Raw genomic sequence first — 6,367 nt, 5'->3', positions numbered from 1 at the left:
ATCCGTTGAGTAATTATGAATGATTATTAGGTCGTTAAAACATTTTATCTATAGCGGCTTCTGGAATATCTTAAAAATATCGAATTTCATTGATAAAATGGGCATATTCCACCGATCTTTGCTTCGACAATACCACACAAAAGAAAACTTTTAATGTTAATTTACATTACAATATTTTTTTAAGTTACATTTTTTCAAGTTGGTTTTGTTCTCTGATGAGTACTTTTGAAAAGAAAACGTTTAAGTTGGTTAAAAAAACTCATTAAAAAAGATGTTTTGGTCATTTATTTGTTTATTTATATGCGACGTATATATAAGACAATGGGACTCTAAACATGAAAAAACCTTTGGGATTGAGGGACCAACATGTAAATTAAGGCCTAACGTTGAAAGGGTTAAAATCAGCGTTTTCGTACACCTGTTGTGTAAAGCACGGCTGGTCAATTTTCTGCGGATCACCTGCGATTGCTGAACTTTCAGATAAGCAACGCGCTTGCTCAAAGTCTTGTAGCGGCAGTAAGGCCCAGATAGTTGGGCTCACCGTTCATTTCAGGGCCGTTTTCTCTACAAAAGTACGACTTAAGAAAATAGGTTGATGTAGTTTCCTCTTTCGGGTTTTGTTCATCTTATCCAGAAGCTGTTCGCCTGGAAGTGTCAGTATTCGCAGGCGATCCGCAGAAAATTGACCTGCCGTGTTTTACATAGCAGGTGTACGATAACGCTGATTTTAACGTACATACAATCGACAAATACCCAGTGGCGACGCGTGACTTTTTCTGAAGTGTTACCAGATGCAAAAAATCTTATTTAAAAAAAAAAATTAAGATATGGCTAAATGTATATATACACTCACCGCCACAAAATTCCGCCACCCAAAATTTTTGATTAAGTTTGATAATGTATAACTTTATTATTTTTACTTCGATTTTAAAGATTCTTGCACGAGTTTGTAGGTACATGTATTGATGTAAATTGCTATTATTCCGGTAACAAAAATTTTTTGCTTAGATGGCATTATAAGGGGGTGAATGTAAGCGTTGTTTTTTCTCCTAACTTTAAAAAATTCTGTGGAAAAATTGGAGGGCTGATTTTGTTTCATACCCATTTTGTATTATCCTGGAGGTAACACTAAGGTCCTGTTTTTTGAATTATCTGAATATCTCTTTTCTTGTAAGAGCTGTAATTAAAAACACTGCTTTGAAGGTTTATTTAATTAAAAATATCAAACGCACTAAAATTAACAAAACAAAACAAATTTAACAACAAAACAAAACAATTCAATAGTGTTTATGTCCACCTCTTGCAGCAACGACTGCTCGCAATCTGTTTAGCATCTAATAAAGATGTGTTTTCCTTGCCTGGGGAATAGCCCGATACTCCTCTACCAGGGCCATAACTGTACCAAATTTTCTGGAGGCCTAGGATGACGGCAAATAGCTTTTTTATTCATCCCATAAATGCTCAATATGATTGGGATCTCGGCTGCATGCGGGCCATTCTAATCTTATCAATCCAACCTCAACTGTATGAGTCAATCAGTGTTTTTATTTACAAAAAATGGTACAGCTCTAACAAGAAAAAAGATATTCGGATAATTCAAAAAACAAAATGTTCAAGAAACAAAATCAGCTATTCCATTTTTCCACAGAATTTTTTAAAATTAGGAGAAAATACAACGCTTCCTTTCACCCCTGCACAATGACATACAAGCAAAATTTTTTGTTACCGGAATAATACCAAACAATATGAATACATGTACCTACAAACTGGTGTAAGAATCTTGAAAATCGGAGCACAAGTAATACAGTTATAAATTGTCAAACTTAATCAAAAAATTTCTGTGGCGGAATTTTGTGCCGGTGAGTGTAGCTTCAATAATATCATTTTGTATATCACTTGAAACTCTCGAAAAAACAGATGTTTCTAGATGTTGACAAAATTTTTGATCTTTTTTTGGCAATTAATGTTAACAATTCCCTGTAATTGCCTGGATTGTCAGAGTCGTCGCACTCAAAATCACCACGAAACGCTAGTTCTTGTTTGGCCCAAAAACATACAGTATCAGTATATTATAAGTGTGCTAAGGATATACCTATCTATTTTTTTAACAAACTCATTATGTTTAGCAATATTTGCTTTAAAAGCTTTGTTAAGAGAACTTTTGATTTTTGTTTTGCCAAACTTAATCAAATTGGGTATACATCTTACATGTAGGTAACGGAGAAATTTCATGTCTCCTTTTTAAAAATCTAACACTATTTAAATCGTGAACCATTTTTCTGTAGAAACCAGAAGACACGGCCAACAATACAGTATATTTTTCTTGTAACCATAATATAACCAAGGATTTTCACTGTACCAACTAAATTTAAAATATCGAACTACTTTTGTTGATTCCTTTTTTAAATTAGGTCTTTCATTTTTAATCTCATTTTTTCTTCAAAATTATACAAGGATAATTACTTTTCAAGTAGTTGATCGATTAAGAAGCGACGCTCATCCATGGTTAACTGCACGCACACTTTTTATAGGTATTACTGTCACCAATTTTAAATGTGGTAACAGCGCTACTGATACACAGCGCGCCTATGCCGTCGCTTCTTCAAAATTTTCAGTCACTAGCAGGTCCCGAGCGCCAGCGTGGGTATATAACCATTGTAACCGGAAATGAGTCTTGTAACAGAGTATAATAAAGTGCAACTGAGTCACATAAACTCGCCAATATTTTCGTGTCTACGAGTAGTTGGCTATTTACTGAGGTACTATTACCACATAATATAATAATATATTTCTATTGGTAAAAATATTGGTAAATAGAATTATTCATCGTCATAAAATATTTATTTGCAAGATTTTTAACTGTTACCAACGGTAACAGTGGTTACATGGACGCTTGGCCAGTGCAAATACCACACTTTTCACGTCATATTTGGCATTTCTTGTATTGCACCAAAACATGCAGTAGCTCCTAAGCAATCCATTTCTCGGATAAAAAAGAAACCCGCGCCTGAAGGTTATGGAAGTCAGGGAGCTGTTCGACTAATTCATTTTAAAAGGACAAAACCTGAAGATTTATCAGAAATCAAGATAACAGATCCGAAGGAAATGTTCACACCAACTGAAACTGTGACTCCATCTGTGCCTGACCTTCTGTGGCTCTAAGGGGAAAGCAGAGACATTCCCGGCCTCTTAGGACGGAATGGACTCATGGAAGCTGTCACAAGAGACATACCATACCTATGAACTAACATTTATTATTTGTACAGAAAACTAGGAGAAATTTATCAAATGACAGCATTCTAATAAAAAATATAGTTTTGGAATGTAAAAAGTCGGTTTTGCCGAGACCGTTAAAAATTGGCAATTTTCAACTTGCACTTTAGGCTCAACGGTTCGTCTGAAAAAAAAAGTAAATAGTGATGTTTGTAGATCATTTTAAGTACTTTAATTTCTGGTAACAGACCATTTACTAAAAGTTAATAGTTTTCGAGATTTGAGCAAAAAAGCGGAAAAAAGCTGAAATTTTTCGATTTTTTCGCGATTTTTTCAATGTTCCGGCAAGAAATTTTGTCAGCAAACCTCATATTCGGATTCAGCAGCCCAAAATCCATATATAGGGTGTCCCAAAAGTAGTGGAACGGTCGAATATTTCGCGAACTAAACATCGGATCGAAAAACTGAAAAATACGTGTTCAATAATTTTCAAAAATCTATCCAATGACACCAAACACCAACCCCCATTACACCCCCTGGAGGTGGGGTGGGGGGTAACTTTAAAATCTCAAATGGAAACCCCTAAATTTTCTTGCAGATTTGGATTCGTTATGTAAAAGTAAGCAACTTTTATTCAAGACATTTTTTCGAACTGTGGATAGATGGCGCTATAATTGGGAAAAACGATTTATCCTGATACCATAGGTAAATTATAGAAACGGTCTAATATCTCGAGAAATACACTTCCAAATGAGAAACCAAAAAAACAGGTTTCTAATATTTTTCGAAAACCTATCGATAAACACCAAAAATGACCCTCCAACCCACCCCGTGGAGACTGGGTGGGGGTAAATTTAAAATCTTAAATAGCAACCCCCACTTTTTATTGCAGATTCGAATTTGTCATGAAAAATTAAGCTACATTTATTCGAAACATTTTTTAAAATTGCTGATAGATGGCGCTAATAAATCGTATTTTCCAATTAAAGCGCCATCTGTCAACAATTCTAAAAAATGTTTCGAATAAATGTTGCTTAGTTTTTCATGACGAATCCGAATCTGTAATAAAAAGTGGGGGTTGCTATTTAAGATTTTAAAGTTACCCCCCACTCCACCTCCAGGGGGTAGGTTGGAGGGTCATGTTTAGCGTTATTCGATAGGTTTTCGAAAAGTATTAAAAACCTTTTTTTTGGTTTCTCATTTAGAAGTGTATTTCTCGAGATATTAGACCGTTTCTATAATTTACCTATGGTATCAGGATAAATCGTTTTTCTCAATTATAGCGCCATCTATCCACAGTTCGAAAAAATGTCTTGAATAAAAATTGCTTACTTTTACGTAACGAATCCAAATCTGCAAGAAAACCTAGGGGTTTCCATTTGACATTTTAAAGTTACCCTCCACCCCACCTCCAGGGGATGTAGTGGGGGTTGGTGTTTGGTGTCATTGGATAGATTTTTGAAAATGATTGAACACGTATTTTTCAGTTTTTTGATCCGATGTTTAGTTCGCGAGATATTCGACCGTTCCACTACTTTTGGGACACTCTGTATAATGAAAGAAATCAGAACTACCCCAAAACTTTCCTAGTCAAAACACAATTTTATTAAATCAAAATACAACAATGCCGTCACAAACTTTGTGCCATTTTCGGACTGATGTCTACTTATTCAACTATCCGGAAAGACAGTAAATATTAACGTCATTCAGACTTATGCCCCTACGACAGATAAACCCATGGAAGAGCTAGAAGCGTGGTATGCTGATGTAGAAAAACTTTTAAAGATGACCAAAAAACGAGACCTAACATTTATCTTAGGTGACTTTAACGCTAAGTTAGGTAGAGGAAAGGTATCTGGATTGATTGGAGATTTCGGACTTGGAGTGAGGAACGACAGGGGAGAGAGAATGACCGAATTCTGCCAACAACACAACATGGTAGCGACAAATACGTGGTTTAAATTACATCCTCGCATATTATACACTTGGACTTCACCACAACACAATGAAAACAGAATAGTCCGTAACCAAATAGATTACATATTGGTCAACAAAAGATATCACAACTCTATCATCAATGCAAAAACATATCCTGGAGCTGACATCAATTCCGATCACAATCCTGTTGTTGTAAAAGTGCGCGCAAGATGAAAAATAATAAAGAAACAAAAACCTTAACACAAACTAGACATCCGATTATTGAAAAACGACACTATACAACACTCAGTAAATAAAGAATTGAATAAAAATTTAGGAAATATTGACCACCACAGAATTACCGAGTCCGATTATGACATAAACGTTCTTTGGAAAACTATTAAAGAACAAATGAACAATGCGATAGAAAAACATCTAAAGGCCCCGTCTCACCATCAAATAATTGACACATAGAGGTATATATTAACATAGAGGGAGCCTACCTTCCGCGCTTCCTGACGACAAGATCTCATGGACTGGTTTGCGGCATCTCTTTCTAACACATTGTATCAAAAATCTATGATGACTTTCAGTGTGAATATAGGCACGGAAGAGGAAGACAACTGTAGCAGCTTTACTATGCGTAAGAGTGAAACAGCACTAATCCAAATAAAAAAGATGGTGTCGTCACTTCTCTCTGAATGACACTCTCTCTATGCTAATATATAACTCTATGAATTGACAGTTATTTGATCAAACTTGACAGTCAAACTTGACTAGTGACACAAACTATACATACTAACTGTCACTTTGTGTCACTAACTGTCAAGTTTGATCAAATAACTGTCAATTATTTGATGGTGAGACGGGGCCTTTAAAGTATCATCCAGAAATAACAAACACGAATGGATGACAGATCAGATTTTACAATTAATGGACAAACGAAGAGAATCTAAAGGAAAAGATGATCAAGTTGGAGAATACAAAAGACTAAATAGAATAATTCGAAGAAAAATAACCGCAGCAAAAGAAAAGTGGCTGGAAAAAAATGCGGCCAAATATAAGAACTGCAACAAAAGCACGATTTTTTTAATTTACATAAAAAGGTAAAAGAGTTTTCCACCTACCTCTGCCGAAAGTATACTTTTCCGAACCTGATTGTAGGGAGCAAAGTTGTACTTTCCCTCCCTAGGGAGGAAAAGTAAAAGTGACGTCATGGTATTTCATTCATCAAATA

This window comes from Diabrotica virgifera, chromosome 2 (genome assembly GCF_917563875.1).
Source record: "Diabrotica virgifera virgifera chromosome 2, PGI_DIABVI_V3a".
Classification (NCBI taxonomy): Eukaryota; Metazoa; Arthropoda; class Insecta; order Coleoptera; family Chrysomelidae; genus Diabrotica; species Diabrotica virgifera.
Note: the sequence above shows the minus strand (reverse complement) of the source record.